Source organism: Mauremys reevesii, linkage group 6 (assembly GCF_016161935.1).
Source record: "Mauremys reevesii isolate NIE-2019 linkage group 6, ASM1616193v1, whole genome shotgun sequence".
Lineage (NCBI taxonomy): Eukaryota > Metazoa > Chordata > Testudines > Geoemydidae > Mauremys > Mauremys reevesii.
The window spans coordinates 92,883,971-92,905,905 of NC_052628.1; the positions used below are offsets into that span (position 1 = coordinate 92,883,971).

General features: G+C 38.5%; 1 long non-coding RNA gene across 8 annotated transcripts in view; it reads right to left on the reverse strand.

The window, feature by feature from the left end:
- The window catches only part of LOC120407442, a 93,476-nt gene that overhangs the window by 17,732 nt on the left and 53,809 nt on the right, over nt 1–21,935 (reverse strand). For 6 of the 8 annotated variants that reach the window (XR_005599975.1, XR_005599971.1, XR_005599974.1 and 3 more), the window contains one exon: nt 21,403–21,637. This is a non-coding gene — a long non-coding RNA (uncharacterized LOC120407442). Of the gene's footprint in view, nt 1–19,739; nt 19,800–21,396; nt 21,638–21,935 lie in introns of those variants that run through there. The other 2 variants (XR_005599969.1, XR_005599968.1) reach the window with 2 other exon arrangements.

The following is a 21,935-nucleotide window of genomic DNA, read 5'->3' on the forward strand; positions in this document are numbered from 1 at the left end:
AAAGTCAGTGCCTATGGTGCCATGGAAAACATATATACAAAGAAACCTGTAACCCTGTCAAACTTGCTGGATTTTGTTACAAATTTGAAATTCTATCCAAATTCATATAGACTTTGAATTTTTTAGACTGAAGTGGGGCCCAATTTTAAGTAAATGTGGGCCAGCTTAGTTTGTTCACACAGTGCTAAATTCATGATTTTTGCATGTTTGAAATGTAAACCAAGGAAAACTCTGCAATTAACATTTTCCTTCCCCCTCCCCACACTGGCCAACCTTCAGGTTTTTAGTTAAACTGAGCTAGAGATCATACTAGTGTTATGCATCCTTGTTAGTCTATTAAAAATGCAACTTCCCTATTGCAAGTTCAGTTCAACAGTTATCACTATGATGGCATTTGCATTATAAGGGTATAATGCAAACCCCATCACTCAGAAAAGCCCATATTCAAGGACCCCACCCCCACAACAGAGTGTAGTTCAGGGTCAGATTCAGGTTTGCTCTATGTTGTTGTTAACTAAACCATATCTCCAGCTTTGCCAACACCTACATATGTAACTATTTATGTCTTTAAACGTTCCCGGTGTGACAGACTAGAGTCAAGCCTGGATTAAGACAATGGAGGGCTCTATGCACACCACAGTGTGGATTTCCCCCTGCCACAGATGTGCCCTGCTGTGGTAGTTTCAGGAGACCTTTACTCCCAGAGGCAAAGGTGTGAGATCCCCTTATTGACTTGATAAGAGCAGTATAGGTCTCCAGTCTTGCCCTCATCCTGAGAGGCAGGATTGTCAGTAGGGGAATCATTTACCGCACCAGTGAGGAGGCATATTCATGGATGTGTAGGCTGGGCTTTCTTCACTCATCTTCTGTCCAGAGCCCTCTGGAGGAGTGTGGTTGGCTAGTCCTCTCACAGCAGTGGGTCTTGGAGTTAATGCTCGATTTAAGTGATTGGAACAGGTCACATCTCTTAGAGCTGCTGTTTTAGGCAGTCAACAAACCCAAGGTGTGTTTATGCTGGAAGTGAAGGTGTGATTGTAGTACAGATAGGCATATCTATGGCAGCTTTAGTCTAACTAGCATAGGTAACATTAGTACTGTAGACATAGTGGTGCAGGCTTTGGCACAGACTAACAAACACAGTACATACCCAATGAGCTTGTACCTTGGATGCTATCTTTGTGCTGAAACCTGCGCTGTCTACGCTGCTATTGTTACTCATGCTAGTTAGACTAAAGCTAGGATAAATATGCCTACCTGTATTACACTCACATTATCAGCTGCAGTGTAGACATAGCCTCTGGCAGAGGTCATTGCCTCCATTACACATTTTCAAGCTTTTCTTCATAACCTGTAGGCTAGAAATCTACTCTTTAAAAAAAAAAAAAGAGAGAGAGAGAGAGATGAGATTCTGACTTCATCACATGACTCCAGCACCTGGGCTTTGAACACCAACCTATCACAGACTTGCCTTAGTCAAGCCCTGACTATAGGAACTCATATGGCATGACAGGAAGGATGGGATTTGGGTGTCACTATGAAATTTTTTACTTCTCTTTCCAAGGTAAACTTTTTCTGCATTGCTATCTTGTCTGCCTGGGTTTGACTGCCATATAAATGACTTAGAGTGTGTGTTTAATATCTGTCTATAAATGATTTTCAAGTGTATTTTACCTTTCATGCCATAATAGTTTGATAGTTCTTAATTGTTTTGAATAAATACTGTGGTTTTTAGTGTTGAACTATTTTCACATATCTTGTCTCTGTGAATGCATTAAACTCCAACCAGTGAGTGCTTTCTGTCTATATAAATGTCAGCTATTTGTAGCTTGAATGTCAAGGCTGAAACTCTCTGAATTTATTAGTACAATGGAGCTGAAGGGGGAATGAAACAGTTTTTTATGTAACCAGAAGAACTGTTATATAGCAGGTACATGGAATAAGTGTTTGATTTTGATTTTCTGCGTGATTAACTCTTTTTGTGATCTAAGTGATTAGCAGCCCAATACTACTCCCAAAAAAGTAGTCAGTTCTAAATGTTTTGGGAACAGTATACTAACCTGAGCAGGGCAAGGACCTTCCTTTAAAAGTGTGTTCTTCTCTTGCATTCAACTCTGACAACCCCCCTGCCGCCATCACATCACATCACCCAGGATAATGATCTATCATAGCATTCAACATCATTTGGCTTCAAGTTAGATGGGAAACAAGTTATGGGACTATACATTCACGACTGACCACTTGTAAAAATGTGCATGCAATCACTGTACTCACAAAAAGCTGGTTCTAGGGCTGCATTTTAAATAGTAATTGGGTGCCTTGTTATCCAATTTGGTCACACAAACTACCTACCACTATGTTGCCCCCATATAAAGGTTTATATATAATGTCCATTGCCTCCAACTATAATTATTACTTCAGGTTCTTCATCTCCATGACAATCTGTCCTATTAACTCACAGTTCCAAGGTATAATAACTAATGTTTTGTTTGCAGTAGTTACAACTTATACACAGCAAGGGCTCAATTCAAAGGCCGTTGGAGTTAAGGGAGAGTGTCCCAGCTGTGTCTGAAACCCAATAAATGTAGACTGAACCTAAATCAGAATATACATTACTGGTGATTGTGGTCAGCAGCATAAAACCTGCATCTCACTAACAATAAACATTTATTTCAAGAGCTCATTTTACTTGTACATTCAGACAAAAAACAAATACTATCTGTGTTACAATTTGGCAATTCTGAACAGTTACAATAATACATCTGAGCAGTTACATACTTTATTCTTCTCATTCACTAAGGTAGCTATTAAAATTGGAAGTGTCAGAAAATTCCAGTGGGAACAATTTTGACCAACAATAAAATAAAAAACCCTAACTTCAAAGAACTCTTACCTTCCAACTAGCCCTAGTGAATATCCTTCTACCCATTTATACATATGGGAAAACTAAGATGCAGAGGGGTAACATGACATCCCAAAAGTCTCTCATAAAGCCTGGAATACAAATAAAGGGTTTATTCTACTCTTGCATCCTCTTGATCTTGAACTGCTCCGGGGGCTGGAGCATAGCTTAATATATTTAAACCTCTCATAAGCTAAACTGGGTAAGGCACTCTTAGTTTACCTACACAGGGGAAAAAAAAGAGAAGTGAATAATTGTCACGTGAAAGCAATCCCCTCTTTGAGCCCGCTCTGATCAGACCAATATCCCTTGTTGTTGTTGTTGTCTAGATACCAGCTCTTCACTGCATCGCTTCCTAGGGCCTGTGTATCAAACTCCTGCATGCGGGTCATGTTGTTGTTGTTCAGATGTGCTAACATGATCTGAAGCAGGGAAATTCCTACTTTCCAAATCGGTTTTCCCCAATTACCTACACACCTTGAAGACTGGGAGTGGGGTGGGGAAAGGCTGCACCCTAAGTCCTTGTTTACATTTCAAATGATGGGTAGGGTACATGTAGCTAGAGGCAGCCTGCCTTTGACTGTAGCATCCACTTTTACAGTGATGTGCAGCTACGTTGGGGTGGGAAGCTATGGTAGGGGGGAGAGGGGAGAGAAGGAGCAGAGCACTACACTGCTAGCTTTAGCAGTGTACATGTGGCATGTAGAGAGAAGAGTTTGGTGTATATACCCCAGGGCTCAGGTGTGTAGGGCGCTCTACTCTACTCATCTACACAATGGTTCAATGTTCCTATGCGTACAGATGTTAGCTGGGCATGCAGAGTCTGTACTCTACTTCTGCTGCAAGTGTAGAATTACCATAAGAGATGGGGCTGTTGAGTATACAAAGCTATTAATCATCATTAAAAACTCTGTCTTTTTAAATGCTGTGATAAATGAAGGGGGAGGGGAGAGTAGCTCCCTTTTATGGACACCCAGCCAACCAGTTGGATATAGAGTCTCTCTTGGTGGCTGTTCTATGCTTGCTTTACCTGTAGAGGGTTAACAAGCCACCAGGTAAAAGGGAAAGGAATGGGCACCTGACCAAAAGAGCCAATGGGAGAGCTAGAACTTTTTAAAATTGGGGGAAAAAAACTTCCCTTTGTGTGTGTTGTTTTTCTCCAGGAAAGATGGGAACAGGGAACAATTATGTTGTGAAAAGCTTTAAGCCAGGTATGAAAAAGCATCAGATCATACCTGAAGACTGCTTATCTGAAACCCCAGCAATGTAAGTAAATTAGGGAATGTCTCAGAAGATGTGAGTAAGGTTATTTCTTTTATTTTTTTTATTGGCTTGTGGACTCCTCTGTGCTAACCCCACGTGCTTTTGTTTTGCTTGTAACTTTTAAGCTGAACCTCAGAGAATTATTTTGATGCTTAATTTTTGTAATTGTTTCCTTTTAAGATCTAGCAAAAAGCCTAAGTTCCAAATGTATTTCTTTTCTTTTTGGGTTTAATAAAATTTACCTTTTTTTTAAGAACAGGATTGGATATTTGTGTCCCTAAGAGTTTTGTGCATATATTGTTTAATTAGCTGGTGGCAACAGCTGATTTCCTTTGTTTTTTTTCTCAGATCTTCCTGGGAAGGGGGGTGAAAGGGCTCGAGGGTACCCCACAGGAAGGAATTCCCAAGTTTTCCTTCCTGGGTTCTTAAGGTCAGAGAGAAGCTGTGACCTTGGGAGTTTAATACCAGCCTGGAGTGGCCAGTATTAATTTTTAAAATCCTTACGGGCCCCCACCTTCTGCACTTGAAGTGCCAGAGTGTGGAATCAGCTCTAACAAATGCTTAAGCTACCCAACTCAGCAATAACTTAGTCTGTGAAATGCAGTTTAGCTATATGTACTTTTATTATTAAACTCCTCTGAACAATTTTATTCTTTTGCCACCAAATATGTGTTATGAGCAGGTCCTCAGACACTCTGATACAGTTATGTTTTTTTTGTACAAATTTAAAAAGTAAATGTCCATTTAACAAAGCTTTGAGAACACTGAGTTCTCTGAATGCATTCATGGAATTGAGTCTAGTGCAAAACCAAAACAATATAAATAAATGTTCAGAAATCTAATAATCAGTCTTCCAAGGTTATGCTAGAATTAAATTAGAATTTGTGGGATGTTTTGTGCACCACATACTTTCAATAAACAACTAATTGATAGTTTTTAGCATACAGGCAGAGGTTTTTACCAGGAGTAAATTAAGTAGATAATCTATTAACAATATTTATTTAATTGCCTTCTTTATTAAAAGTGAATTACAACTGGATGTAATTTTAATTTCTAAAACATTTTTTCTAAGGTTTAATATGCATCCCAAGGAGGTTTTAAAAAGGGTTTTTAAAAGTTACGTATAACTAAAGTGACACATTATCTGCAGCTTTTTCTCTTCTGGAATTCTTTTCCTGCATAGTGTGTGTTAGTGTGTGTCCTGCAGAGGACCTGGTTCTGTATTTGTTTACACTTGCTTTTTTTAAAAAAGCAAGCTTACAGAAAATTCTAGGATGCGCCTTCTCCTTGAGATCCCAAGGAAAGGCTAATTGGGACATGGCTTGTCTTGTGATAGTATTCACAATCGTAGCTTAATGATTACATTCAAAAACCATCAGTAGTGTAGGTATTAGCACGCAAAGATCTTCATCAATATATAATATCATGACTCTGTACTTTTTCTATACATGGTTTTGTTTCTATATAATTGTTACAGTGAGCATAAAACTTAGTTGATTTGTTTAAAATTGTTTCCAAATATCATTTTGGAGAGAGAATTCTAGAAATAAGGACACTTGCTGGGAGTCCTTTCCTTAACTATAAATTCTCATTTTGGTAGCGAAACTAAAAATATTGCCTTTTTTAACTTGGAGCTATCTTTTGTGAGTGGTGTTTGACAGAGATGAGATGTTAAAGGTGATCACGACATTTTCTGTTCTCAGATTTTCCCTGCAATAACATCTTTACCAAGCAAGTGGCAGCACAAAACTCAATTGAAGTATATGCTCTACTTAGGCTCAAAAGACGGCTCCTCCAGTTAAAAAAAAAATCCTTGTCAAGAAGGCAAGTAAAAAGGGGAAATAAAATCCCACTATATAACAAATGGAGAGTTAATAAATCGTGAACATTGGGAAAGTTTCAGAGAATGGCTCCACTCCCCAGCCCATGTCATTCTGTGAAGGAGTGTCCACCCCACACAGGATTGAATGGGGTTAAGGTGGCTGGGTAGGCCAATTAACTCCACAGGCTGGACCTGGAGCAGAAGTCAGGGAGGAGATTGATTAGGAACAGGCCCACCTGTGCAGGAGCAGGCAGGGTCTATAAAGACAGGTAGCGGGCTGCAGCTTGGGCTGCTGAGAAAGGGAAGTTTCCCCTGGGAAGGGGGAGGAGTGTTTTGGAGACCAAGAGAGAAGGAGAACCAGTCACAGGAATCAATCCAGGGAAGGAGCAGTGAGGGCTAGGAGAGGAAAGCCCAGGACTGCTGAGCTCATGGTCCCTGGAAGGGAACCCAGTGTTGAGGGCAGACCTGAGTTCTCCTATGAACCATTGGGGAGTGGCCAGGCCATGGGAGATATCAGACAGACGGCAGATCTGGAAAGACTCTGAATTCTCCAGAAGCAGAGAACCTTAGTGACCTGACCAGAGGGCCAAGCCACAAAGAGGAGGATGCAGACCTGGGAGTGAGCAGGCCTTCAGCCTGAGACCAGATGGGGGGCAGGGGGAGAAGATACCACTGGAGGGACAGTGCAAGCAGGCAGAGCTAATCCCCAGGATGGCCAGCAGGCAGTGCCATCCCTGTAGTGAGTGGAGCACCTTGTGACATGCCAGTATTTAAAAAAGGCACATAGGATGACCAAGACAATTGCAGACTACTTGGCTTGACATCAATCCTGGGCCAGATTATGAAACTACAGATATAGGTAGAGGTAGGTGAGAACTGAATGTTCTATATCACAGGAAATTCTGTGACTTTGAATTGAGGGGGAGGGGATGGGAGATGGGGAGCCAGAATTTTGAAATTTACCATGGAATTAAATTCTGGAAAAAATGTCTTAGTTGGTCAAAATCTTTTGACCGTTTTCAAACTTTTTTTAAATATAAACAATAAATTTCATTTTGAAAAATTGTTTTGAAATAATAATATTCCATTCTGAAAATATTTAAACAGGATATCAGCATTATCAACACTTTACTATGCTAATTTTTCTAAACAAAATATTGTAAATTTATTTTTAATTTGATTATCAAAAATATCTTTTAATTATGACAAATTTCCAGCCGGCGCTAGATATGGCATTATTTTGTAAAGAATTAAATGATGGTAGAATGATTAATGCCAATCACCCATGGTCTTCTGGAAAATAAACAGAGTGATGTATCTTTTTTGAGATTACAAGTTTGGTTTACAAAGACAACCATTAACAAAAATCTTGGTATATTATGTCAATAATTTGACTTAGTGCCACATGCCTTCTATTTTTTTTATTAGAATGTTGCACATATCAAATTATTTAAAATGGTTAGCTGATCTTAAAAAATAATTGTAAATGGGGAAATCCTAATAAAAGAGGTGTTTCTAGTAGTCCCACAGAAATTGGTTGTAGGTTGCATGGGCAGCCCTGATTCAGGCATTTCCTAACCTTTGGGTTCTTGATTTTTTGTAACCGTAAAATTCTTTTAACACAAGGTGGGGTTTTTTGTTTTTGTTTGTTATATATGTAAGCATCTCCTGGGATTGGCTGCCGAAGTGGAAGACTTATAACTATGTATTGTTGGTAGAGTTCAAAAAGTTTGATTTGCAATGAATGACATCTTCATTTTAATATTTTATTTATTAAATATTAATTGCAACTCTATGTAGTTCATTTCATGTTTGTAATAGGAAGAGACTGGATGTCAATGAGGCTTACTTAAACCTGAAATATTTAGGACAGCATTAATTGATAGTACAGTAGAACCTTAGAGTTATGAACACCAGAATTGCAAACTGACCAGTCGATTGTGCACTTCCATTTCCAAATAAGGTGTGTAATCAGGCAGCAGCAGAGGACCTCCACCCCGCCACCTCAAAAAAGGCAAATACAGTACAGTGTTGTGGTAAATGTAAACTACTTAAAAAAAAAAGCAGCATTTTTCTTCTGCATAGTAAAGTTTCAAAGCTGTATTAAGTCAATGTTCGGTTGTAAACTTTTGAAAGAACAACCTTAACATTTTGTTCAGAGTTACGAACATTTCAGATTGATGAACAACCTCCATTCCCGAGGTGTTCGTAACGCTGAGGTTCTACTGTAAATAGATAATTTGGTTTTAAAAAGTGCTTGGCATTATGCAAGACAAAAAGGAAGACTTAGTTCTGTCCTGAGTAACTGATATCATAAACAACCAAAAATCAGATACATAACACACTGCATCACTCACAGGATGACTATATGTTAGACAAGCATTTTATTTTTTTAATTTAATAGTTGTCTGCCAGTGGTCTTACTGGTGTGAATTAGCAATGTTGGGCTTTGTAGAAGAAATTAATAGCAAGGAAGGCTCTAAATTTTGTACTGCTGTTCTAACCAAAGTGTAAAACTTAATGCAACTTTACATATGGACTTGCAACCAGCTTCTTCATAATGAAGTGGCCATCTATAAAAAGGGAAATAAAAACAACTCAGGAAACTACAGACCAGTTAGTTTAACTTCTGTGCCAGGGAAGATAATGGAGCAAGTAATTAAGGAAATCATCTGCAAACACTTGGAAGGTGGTAAGGTGATAGGGAACAGCCAGCATGGATTTGTAAAGAACAAATCATGTCAAACTAATCTGATAGCTTTCTTTGATAGAATAATGAGTCTTGTGGATAAGGGAGCCGCGGTGGATGTGATATACCTAGACTTTAGTAAGGCATTTGATATGGTCTCGCATGATATTCTTATTAATAAACTAGGCAAATACAATTTAGATGGGGCTACTATAAGGTGGGTGCATAACTGGCTGGATAACCATACTCAGAGAGTTATTAAGGGTTCCCAATCCTGCTGGAAAGGTATAACAACTGGGGTTCCGCAGGGGTCTGTTTTGGGACTGGCTCTGTTCAATATCTTCATCAACAACTTAGATATTGGCATAGAAAGTACGCTTATTAAATTTGCAGATGATACCAAACTGGAAGGGACTGCAACTGTTTTGGAGGACAGGGTCATAATTCAAAATGATCTGGACAAATTGGAGAAATGGTCTGAGCTAAAAAGGATGAAGTTTAACAAAGACAAATGCAAAGTGCTCCACTTAGGAAGGAACAATCAGTTTCACACATACAAAATGGGAAGAGACTGTCTAGGAAGGAGTACAGCAGAAAGGGATCTAGGGGTTATAGTGGACCACAGCTAAATATGAGTCAACAGTGTGATGTTGTTGCAAAAAAAGCAAACATAATTCTGGGATGCATTAACAGGTGTGTTGTGAGCAAGACACAAGAAGTCATTCTTCCGCTCTACTCTGCGCTGGTTACGCCTCAACAGGAGTATTGTGTCCAGTTCTGGGCACCGCATTTCAAGAAAGATGTGGAGAAATTGGAGAGGGTCCAGAGAAGAGCAACAAGAATGATTAAAGGTCTTGAGAACATGACGTATGAAGGAAGGCTGAAAGAATTGGGTTTGTTCAGTTTGGAAAAGAGAAGACTGAGAGGGGACATGATAGCAGTTTTCAGGTATCTAAAAGGGTGTCATCAGGAGGAAGGAGAAAACTTGTTCACCTTAGCCTCTAAGGATAGAACAAGAAGCAATGGGCTTAAACTGCAGCAAGGGAGGTTTAGGTTGGACATTAGGAAAAAGTTCCTAAACTGTCAGGGTGGTTAAACACTGGAATAAATTGCCTAGGGAGGTTGTGGAATCTCCATCTCTGGAGATATTTAAGAGTAGGTTAGATAAATGTCTATCAGGGATGGTCTAGACAGTATTTGGTCCTGCCATGAGGGCAGGGGACTGGACTCGATGACCTCTCGAGGTCCCTTCCAGTCCTAGAATCTATGAATCTATGAATAAGTATTCTATCTTGCTCTGTCAGGTCAATGACACTGTACATACTTCTCTTAGCAGTTAAAAATGCTCCATATTTAACTGCTAAAATTATAATTAGTTATGGCAGTTATTAATGAAAGTAACTGCAATCATGAGTCTGTAAAAACATTATAGTTATATCATGTCCAAAATTCATCTAGGCATAGGCATTTTCTTAAGACTGGAACTCTCTGGTGTAGTTACACATTTTATAACCAGAATTTATAGGCCACAATGCTTCATTCACAAATGTTATAATCTAGCATGCTATTAATAGAGACCTGCAAATCTGCGGATATCCATAGACTATGTTTGTGGATGGATGCGGATCCAAATTTTCTATCTAGAACTCTGCAAATCTGTCGATATCTGCTTTTTATCCAGGGACCATGTCTGTGGATCTCTGATTGGGTACAGATGAGAGTTAGGTCTGAGTTCTGTTCCTCCTGCTTTATGGCTTTAGATAACTTGTTTCACTTCTGTGTCTTGATTTGCATGTTAGACAAGGCCCTGTAAAAGCTGTGTGTTGCTATGAACAAGTCTTTTCTCATAATGAGAGAAATGGAAAAAGCAAATAGAATTTTTATTCTGCATTTATTTTGTTTCAAATGTACTCAACTTAATATGCTAAGTTGCTACAATCAAACTGATATTTAAAAACAAACACTTGATTATCTTGACAGTGTTCCTTTAGCATATTAGGTGATGTCTCCGTGATGTCTCCATGAGTAGATAAGTGTAATCTAAGCACTTGACAAGTTTTATTACTTTTTTTAATAGTGAAATTACTTTTGTTGGATAAGTTTTTGTACTTGTACAAAGGCACTCGTTATTTTTTCAAATTATTGAAAGAGCTGTGAAATGCACTAGAAGTTTGATTCTAATGTGCATATGTATCATTTTAGACAGACAAGCTCTGCTTTGCTTTAGTCCAATTATGTGAGCTTTGGTATAAGGTTATGTAAAAGTTTTACATTTTGATTGCCTAAAGTGGCTTTGTGTTTGAATGCTGCATCTTTCTATTTAAAGGCTGTATAAGTTAGATGGCAGTGAATTAGAGAGCATTTTATATGCAGTATCAGGATGGAAGCAACCTAATGGGAAATTAGGAAAGGGACAAGAGAGAGACTCGACGTTACAAGCCAATGAGAATCACCAGATAAAGAGATCCCTTATTTATCTTCCAAACCATTCACAATTTGGTGTTAAGAGGAGGTCCTGGAACTTCTGGAGTCCAAACACAATCAGGTTGAGCTGATATGGAAATTGAAAAAACTCTTAAGTAAGGGAAAGCCTTGTGCATGTGTGACCCATACCTGCTTAGTGTGGTGCTCTGTCGCCCTCTAGCTGCATCTAGCCCAGCTAGAGAGGGATGAGTTTGCTACAGCCTTGTGCAAAAAGCATAATTTCTAGCAGCTCATGCAGCAGAGGCTCATACACTAAGCTTCACAGGTTCTAGGTTCAATCCCACCTGCTAATGACTGGGGTCTATCGGCATTACACGTACAGGAAAGTTTTTTGGGATGTAAAATTAACCTGATATGCTGGTATTCCAATATAAGTGTCCACACGGGATTGTACTGATATAATTATAGCTGTAAAATGTCTAGTATAGACAAGACTTAAGTGCATATTCTTGTCTAAGCACAAATTGTACCACTTTAATTAAACTGGTATCATTAAATCAGTACAAACCCAAATGTGGGTACAGTTTTACCATTATAAAGTTGCTTAGAACAGCATAGCTTATTCCTCTTTCCGTATGGGAATGCTGGTCTAAGGGAACAATCTGTATATCAGTATAAATGTCCACGCTAGGGGTTTGTAATGGTGTAATTATATTGCTTTCAAAAACAAACCCACACTTCTAACTGAAATAGTTCCACTGGCACCCAAATTATATGTTAGCCAAGTCTAACACTCAGACCATTAGCTGATATAAATGGGCAAAACTGAATTCAGTGAAGCTGCTCTGACTCATGCTAGGCTTAGGATCTGGCCAGAGCCTAGAATTGGAAGTGTATGTGTCACCCTCAAGGAGTTTAATATCAATACAACTGCTGATATTTCAAGATAAAAGGGTAAGAAGAGTGTTAGGTTTGATTATGAAAATCTTGGCTCCCACAGATCATATTTTGAAGCTACTGAAGTTTAAGATCAAGTTGCTCTAGTCTTCCTGTGGACATATGCTTTTAATTAACAAAGCTGAAAAGTTGTATACTAAACCTAATGGAAATAAGTGCCCTTAAACAAATCTCTAAACGGGGTAAAGATCAAATGTTGCAAACACCTCTTTCATCTTCATTTCTGATGTATTTATCATTCACTTTCTCCAAGCACACACTTATATTTCCACACACACATTCATATAAACACACACCACCAAGGAAGAGGTACGGACCATCTGACTCTGTGACATCACAAACCTTTTTGTGGAGCTGCTCATGTTTGTCGCCACACCCTCTTTTGAGGCAGTAGGATCATGAGGTAAAATTTGCCTTTGGCCTGTCTCCCTGCTTGCAATAAGTGTGGTGGTGACAGTGGGGTGGGATGGGGAAAATAGATGACCAGTTGCTGTGTCCTACTCACCAAAACATGAAAGGGTAGGGGTGACTGACTCCTGGCTCCACTGAAAGAAGGCTTCTTAGTTCATCCTTATCTGAAAATACAAGGACCTCCCTACCTTACAGTTTACTTGATTTCTCCTGAGCTATCTTGCTTCCTTCCATTACACAAAATGGAATGTGTTTTCCATCAGAAGCTGCATTTTGAAAGGAATCAAAGTAAACCTCGGTCTTCTTGATTTGACTCGTATTAGTCAAACTTTTGTCACTACTGCTTTTACTCTATCTGATTGTTTTGGAGGGTCTGTTCTTCTAGAAGGTAGAAGAACATCACCAGAGAAATCAATTATTATTAAGAACAAATGTATAAATAGCACTGCTGAGAACATAACAGAGGCTCTCTGTTTCATTTGTCATAAAGACTGAGTCTCTGTCTTTGTAGTGAACAAAATTAAGCTCTTGCAATCAATGAAGATTACATGGAAAGTGAATAACTGCAAGCTGCCTGAGGGGAAGTGGGAGACAGCCTTTTAAGTGCTTAATACAGCTGAGTTAACAGTGGTGAAAAAATTCTGCAAATGTTCATTTGAATTCAAAAGTTAATCTTGATTTGACTGTGCTCATGTTACATTCCATGGATGCTTGAATTCTTCAGCTATATACCAACAAAAATATTTGCCAAAGAATGGTTTTATCTTGAATGCCCAAATATTTACTAAAAGCAAATTTTGAATGGTGCACTGTCTAATTTACAACTGACAGTTTGCTGGTTGGTTGGTTAAACACATCATCCAATCAGGATTCATGAATCAGATACTAAGCAATATTGTGGATTTATTGGCAATTTGCAAATAAGAAACTGTTCATAGATAATCTGCAGATCAAGAATTATTCAAGGAAAGATTCCACCATCTTTATTCATGCTGAGCAGCAGTTGATTTCCATGAGATTACTGAGAGAGATGTTAGTGAACAAAGTGAAGGATTAACCTCAGGCTACTTGGCTTCCCATCTGATGCAAGTAAGGGGGGAAATAGTTTTTTGTTGTTGGTGGTTTTTGGTGGGTTTTTTTGGGGGGGAAAGGTGGATTGCAAAAGCTTTGCAGCATGTTGTCAAAAATGGCCTGTTGAAAACCTACTGATTCCCCTTTGATTAGTAAAAGTGAAATATCCCTAGTAGGAAGCACTGTTGTAGTTAAAGTCCTAGATCTGAGAGATCAAGAAAGGATTCTCAAGGGCATACATGAGATGTGACTTGTTTTTATTTAAAAAAAAAAGTCATCTTTCCCTTGACTGAAGCCTCTAATGCACCCTTAAAGGTCCCCCTCAGACAAAGATTTCAGTGTAAAGTAACTGCTGAGCAATGTGCATGTTTTCTAAAGGGAAGAACACATGTTTCTAAAGGAAAGTATTGACATAGCCACCAGGAAGTAGAAATATGATAGATCCTCAGGCAAGGCCTACAGGAGTTGATGGTAGCTCTTAAACACCACCATCAATAAAAGTACAATTTAAGGCTAGGCATTCCTTCATTTGAGTATCTTCATGGACATAGGAAAGAGTAAAAATCCTCCCGGGGGCACTACTGGGCCTTGGTTCCAGGTGCACAGGGGTAAGCACTAGGGCTGGATGGAAGACAACACTCTGTTCTGTGAAAAATGTCAAGGCATTGAAATTCTGGTTTTGTTCCATTGCAGAATGAAAATGATCAGATAGATTGGGGATTTGAGTATGAGTGCCCTAATCACCAGGCTATTGGCTATTCCTGTAGGGGGGATGGAGTTCTCTCATTTGCCTGCGGGGGTTGACCACAGAAAATGACCAGAAATTCCATCCTGCTCTGAGGAATCTTTTTATCAAAACTCATATGTTCCAGTGACACTTTTGGGCATTGCTGAAAGTGTTTGGTTTTTGGTTTTTTACTAGCTGTACTAAGCAAATGCTGTATGCCTACTATTGTCCCATGTGGCAGATGGGCAGGAAATTGTTAGTCTTGACTTTGCCCCCTCAAAACACTGGAGAACAGGAATGGTAGCAATTTGCTGCTGCTATGTTTGCAGTAAATGACTTGCTCTCAAAGTAAGGGGTGACCAGGAAGGGTAATGTACCTGCCTGGTCCACAATTTTGTCCTTGGGTTGCTGCCAGGGCTGTGCAACAATGTTCTACAATCTACTATGGGCAGTATCCTTGTGGCACAATCTAGCCCTTATTTACTAACCAAGGGATGTGAAACGGTAACTTCCCAGAAGATTGTGCCTTCATAAGCATGCTCATGTACTTGTAATTTTCTAGCTTGTTGATCAAAAATACTATTATTATGGTCAACAAAAATCTCTTTGAAACATGTGGCAAAACAGGCTATGCTGAACAAAGAGCTTTTTGGAATGGGAATAATGCAAAATAATTGTTCAGATAGTTTTCCAGCAATAACACGCAATTAATTTGCTAGTAAAAGTAATTGGTTTACGTTGAATATCCATCGTATTCAATTTAGCTGTTACTAACTTTCAACAAGATCAGTAAAAGTTATGCAAAAGAAACATATCCAGTTTAAGTTTGAATGTATTAATATCTATATACTGTGGCTGCCACACACGTTCAATAATCCCTATTGTGCACCAATTCTTTGTGATATCATTGCTTGCTATTTTATAAATGTGTGATAATTCACTAACAACTTAACGTGGATGGGTGATGTCAATATAATTTTACATGTCTTTCACCTTCCTGTGTTTACATTAGGAAATCACAGGTATATGATGATCTTCATAAAATAATTCTTAGCGGTAAAATGGAGGGAATTAGCTAAGAAGAAAAGAAAACCATGTTAGTATTGGGTATACATTTAAGCATCTGATTTTATATATAATTTTTTAAAATAGACATAGGTAATTACATCCACACACATGCTTGTGCAATTATGAAAATTCCATGTACAAGTGATTAGTTAGATGTGCAACTAGAAACGTGTGCGCAGTAAGTTTGGACATACAGTTGGAGAAATTGTGAACACAGATGTTCAGTCTCAAAAATATGCAGTGCACATGTGCAGTCTTAAAAACAAAATTTGACACTGATATACAATTACTGTTTTTAGGATTTTAGATCTGTGCTTGTGATATCAGATAACATATTAAGATAAATAATACTATGCATTAAATTTAAGCTCAAAGCTGCTCTCACATATTCTATTTAAACAGTTTAGCAAGCTCTGTAGCGATAAGGTAGATTCTGGGTTCAAGCTTCTCAGTAGTACTAAGACTTTGAAACAGAAATTGCAAGACGGAGTTCATTTGTTTGTTTTATAAACACCATTTCTGATAAGTAGTAATGTACACTTTTGCCTTATGATTTTCATTCATACAGAAACTTAATACTCGTTTCATAAGACCTTCTTTTGAATCTTTTGTTTTATCAGTGAACAATTTAAGAAAACTTGCAAGTTTACAAATAGGTTGGACTCAAGTTCTGGTTATATTGAAGAACTGATGTATAAAAGAAGACTACTATAGGTATTTTAATAAACAATCCTTGTGTTGGGCTGCAAACTTTTTCTGATACTATTAAGTACTAACATACTATTTGTTTACCTTGTCTATGAATAATCAATGCATTGATCTCATTTAGGAATTACAGAGCACTTTTCTGACATAACTTTCAAATTGTGACTCTGTTAAAGAAATAATTTTCCAATTCCTGTTTTTAGTGGACATTTTATATAGAGAGAGGTATTAAAATACTCAACTTGTTCATTAGGCTGCTGGTACTTTATAGCAGACTGTTCATAACACCAGGAGACCACTTTAACTTTATAATAATCCTTTGGGGCTTGATACTGCAAGTTTTCTGAGCACTGATTTCAATGGGAAATTAAAACAAACCGCATGTGGCCTTGGTGGTGCTTTCCATGGCATCAGCCAGTTAGCTACTTCTGTGGTGTTCCTGTATGTAATATCGTATTAGCTCTGAAGATCAATGCTATTCCAGAAGTTGTAACTTTCAAAAGTGAATTGAAGGTATGTTAAGATGGCGGTACAAGACTTGAAGACATTTTGCAATGCACTAAAATGGTTTGGCTCAACTCTTAATTTTGTATAGATGTTTCTCTCCCTTTGGTTTTACAGATACTTTAAAATGTAATTGCATTGGAGATGTGCAGCTAGCATAATTAACACAGACTTGCTTCAGTTTTTCACTATGTATTTATATGGTGCCCTGCAGAATGGCCTTGGCCTGAATGAGACCTTACTGAAGTAGAAATAACAACATTATCCTGTTTTTCACAAGTAGTTAGCATAATAAATATTCTTAGGAGATGTGGGGCCATATCCACAGCCGCACTGTGGGAAGATGGATAAAAAGTGGTAATAAGCCACTTTGGGGCTTTGCTGAGCTTGAGGTTGCTTAAGGCCAGAGTAACCCTGGCATGACTTAAAGAAGCCAATTCATGATGGATGTTAAAGCACAAAGAACATTCTTTAGAATAATGTTAAAGGTTTGACAAACTCACTGAGCAAGGAAATTCAGAACTAAGGCTGAAGGACTCTGTCTTATCTTGCTCAACTTCCCTTATATTTTCAAAGCAGTGCTCCAAGTGTTGGGTACACAGTTTAGCTACCCTGTTGCTACTTGCTGTTGCAAGGTCACAGAGCAGTGAACAATGTTACATCTCATACAGCATGATGAAATTCTTAGGCCGTTACAATTGCTTTAACATCGTCTTGCTGAGTTTCCCCCCTGCACCACCACCCCGTTGTTTTTTGTTGTTTCTTTAAATAAGGTGGCTTAATACAGCAAACAATTTAAAAAAATCCTCCCTGGAAATGCATGGTTTTTAAAAACCATAACTTTTGTCTGGCGGGAGAGAAGGGAAATTGGGAGGATCCATTACATCCCCCTAATTTTTTCTTTGTTCCTTAGAAAAATGGTGGGGGAAGTAATGTCACAGCCACTGCCCTCTGGCTTGATTGAATTAGACACAGTTTCTTCCACAGCCCATCCATGCTACTGAGTACAGCTGTCTGTGGACCTGTTTTGATCATAACATGGGCCTTTAATTAAATAACAATGGCTTATTAAAAGAGAGAGTATCCCCATTTCATTTACTGTTTTTGTCTAAATTATTTTTTGTGCCTGTCTAAATCAGTGCTGTTCTCATATACACACAGGAGCAGCAGAGTTCATGAAGCCCTGTTACTCTGAAAATTCTGAATGTTCTTATATGCTCTGCATCCCTTAGGCCCCACTGAGAAGGAGTGCAGAGCCTAGCACAGGGTCTTGGGGTAATATAGCAGATATAGCTCCTTCTGCGTGTATGCAGAAACTTAAAGATTGGCATCAAGCTTTATATGTAGACTTGAGTTTTGTTGTTGATTAAAAATATGGCCTGAATTCTTTGCTAGGCAAATTCCAAGTAATCTCAACAGTCAAACGCTACCAAATACATGGTGTTTTTTGTTGTTTTTAGTTTTGTTTGTTTAAAAAAAATAATTCCCAGTGCCTCGAATAGTTGTCTGAAATGTTATAAATGGAGTGGCCAGGATATTGCATTGTTCTTACAGTATATTTTCTCGCCATTTGCTGATGTCACACTGAGATGTCAATTAAAGATGATCTGTGCAAATCATTTAGGGTTATAAAGGGCTAAAAGAAAAGGTTACAATACACGAGGTCATGACTTGGCAATTGAAGAGGCAATAAAAGAAGATGATTTATGGAGGAAAATTAGAGCAGATAACAATGGAAGACACTGGCTATATTCATACATTTAAAACACATTCTGCTTAGATACTAGTTAAAGGCCCACAGCTGCCCATCTGTAGAATTTAACAATATACTACAGCACACATTACATGTGCTATATGAGCAATTCTTCAGATGGAAACATCTCATTTTGAGTTTGAAACCTATATTTAACTGCTAATAGGGACTTAGAACTCAGTTGTGAGTCAGTCTAGGTACCTGCACAGGGGAGTACCAGGGGGGTAAAATATACATGTCATGGGTCACAAAGGGGGGAGCAGCTGCCAATGGATCATTAGCCACCCTCCCCCACAGCTGGGGAGAAAATGGTAGGAAGCTGGAGGAGAAAGGAAGCAGTGAGAGGAAAAGGGTGCTCATTTCTTTTCCTCTCTTAGAGCAAGGAAGAATTCAGTAATGAATACAGTCACAAATTTGTTCCTGCTGTGTTCCTAGAGCAGCACAACTATATGCTGTCCCTCACTCAGGACAGATTGTAAAATGTCAGTCTAGCCCTTAGGACATTGTATCTGGGCTGTGCACCAGGATAGAGATAAGGGTCTACATACCAGTGAGGAATGTGGGAATTTAGTGGAGAAAGAAACTTCCTGCTAGACTGCACAGTTCTAGTTAACCTATTCTGCATCTGCCATTGCAGCTTGACACAGCCTTGTGCAGGGAAAATGACCATATGGATCTACATAACTTGCCCCTCCTTAAATCCCTCCCAACCTTCAAACCCTCAGCCACATTGCATGACAGGAAGCTTGTGCACAGATGTGTTCTGTGGGCTACACAGGGTTTATGGACTCCCTGCCCAGGCTCCAGGAATTCTAGCCCACCACGGAAATCTTAGTAGTGCCCTGCATTCAAGCCTTTCCTATTTGCACAGATGAGGGCTGGATTTGTTCTTCAATTGGTAGCCCTTAAATGCAATGACCAAGAACAACCTTCCTTTTAAAAGACAGACACTGTACGTGTTTGTAGTAAAGGCTTTTATTGATTGAAAATAGTCTGTAATGTATAGGTATTTACAGTGAAATAATTATAGCATAGACACAATTTTGGAACTTTCTCACAGATTAGGCAACATAAATGGTACTTGTATGACCTATTTTGCAAACTGTTAATATTGTTAACTCCTTTTCTTCCCGATTTTTAAGAGGGGCAGATGCCTTGCTCACGTTGGGTAATACCTTAGACCCCAGTGTGTTGTATTGCTTCCTTTGTGAAACCCCTCTGGCTTCAGTAGGGTTCCACATGAGCACAGCAGTCCCACTGATTTTTCAGCCAATGATTGAAACTTTTTTTGACACATTAGTGTGATTACAAATGAACGCCATAGATGGTGTCTCAAACAATGCATGCAAGTATTTCTTTCCAGGGTTCTTAGGGGACAGGAATAGGGCTCTGTCTTAAGAACTAACTCCAGGACAAAAAGTCACTTGCAATAAAACTCATACATACCATGTATAAACACTTACATAAATAGGAAATCTCTCTTCCCTTCGTAAAAATCCGATGTTTCTGATAATCAAAACAAAAAAAAGTGTGTGGTGATAAGGTGGTATGCCTAAGTATTGCATTTTTCCCCGTCCCTCTCCCATAGATGATATGAGCATATCTTTAAGAACTAGCACTAATAGCTTTCAGGCTTCTGTGTTTTATGTCCCGTGGTTGGTGTATGACTTAGCCTGCTTCCCTCATCACCTGAACACTGGTTTTGCTTCTTATCAACTTGTGAATAGGATGTTGCCCTTCTGAGATCTTCAAATCTGCTCACAGTAGTTAGAGGCACTGAGATACTATATTAGTGCATATTCTGTTCTGCACACTGAGCTGCCCTTTGGGTCAGGAATAAAACCTATTGCTTCTCTTTCATACAAAACTGTAACTTTTAAACTCTGTGCAGAAAAAAGTACCCATTTCTTTATGAACAGAATTGAAACATAGAATAATTAGGCTGACATGCATGTTCTGAGTTCAGTATTCCTGCATAATCAAAAGATGTACAGTGGCTACTAATCTAGCATATAGGATGTCTCTGCCATTCTGAAAGAATTCTTATTCTTAACAATAAGAATTGGGACATATATGTTCAGGGAACTTTGAGTCCACAGGATATGAGCACGGGAAGTTATACATGTCAACTAGTAACAGTAGTGTTTCTCACTGTGATTCCAAGACATGCAATTATATATATATTTGCCTTGCAGTGCATACAGTTTAAAAACCAGTGATTGATTCAGAGAAAATAATAAAGGGGATGCTGGGATACTCTTGGTGGTGTATGATTTGCTTGTTGTAGCCTGAGGTATCAGGATAAGAGAGTTTCTTTGGTCTATTCAGACCAGGATCATCGTTTGCATAGTCACTGAATGGTAGACAAAGGCCCAGATTGTGAGATTACTCACATTGACTGTGATGGGACTGCTTGCACGATCACTGGATTACTCATGTGAGTAATTGCTCCCTAGTGTGGGGAAGGGACTCTCAACCTGGCCTTTAGTAATTGACAAATAAGTAGTTCTTAGAGTCCATCAGCTTGAAGCTTTCACTGATGACCTCACAGTGCATGGCATTGTGACACTTCATGCAGAGAGAAGTTTTAGAGGCAATGTTTTTGGGAATTATGGTAAAACATAACATCTATTGGCATGTCACTACCTGGAGAATGAGGATAAGTAAACGTATGGAAGACTGTGCAGGACAGCTATATTTGGCAGAACTTAATTTTTATAATTTTGGTAGATATCAGTATTTTAAACACTTATTTTTATTTAAATGTTCATAGTTGTTGGAAATTATGGGGTGAGCAGATAATTTAATGACTGTAAATGCTGAAATTTGAAAGTTAATGTTCTATAATTGTTACAAAAAATATTAACATCAGATGAAAATATACAAATATCCTTACGTCAAACTAAGTTCTCAAGCAGCATTTTTCTCTGATCTATAAATTTTAATTAATTTCAGTGGAATTATTTTTTGTTGGTTTGTGTGTGTGGTGAAATTGACGTTTACCAGTCTTTACCAATAAACATCTAATCCTTCTAAGCCTAGGTATGCTGCATCTCAGATCATTTCTATTTGGAATAAGTGATTTAGAAGAAACAATTCTGACCATAACTTCATCTCCAAAAACTTTAGCTGAATTTTTCCGACTTAAAACCACCAGCTGAAGTGAAAACCTGATAAAAAGATAAGCAGAAGTTTTCTGTTCTCACAACTGCAGGTTTAAAAAACTCATGTGGATCAGTTGTTGCCTTGCATGATTGCATATCTGAGCAGCTACTTCTCACTTGGTATCAGAGACCGCTATGGTGTAGTGTCATTGGTGGATGAATTAACAGGATTCTTTTTGCCTGCAAAGGAAGAAAAGGGGGAGGGGAAAACAATCAAACTGTTATTACCATGGAAAAGGGGTAGTTGGTATCCCAAAGTTATCCATGCAGTTGGAGCAGAAATCTGTGGGGGCTGTATGATATTGTCCCACGTCTTGGGCTTGTAAATGACTATATACAAAGTTCAATAAAACAACAAATTAGGTCCTAAGGAACCAAACGGTGATCACCAAATTTACAGGACTTGTGACAGACTTTGCATCGTTGATTAGCTAAGAATGGTCTCTTGGGTAAACCACTGGATCGGGACCCAGGATAT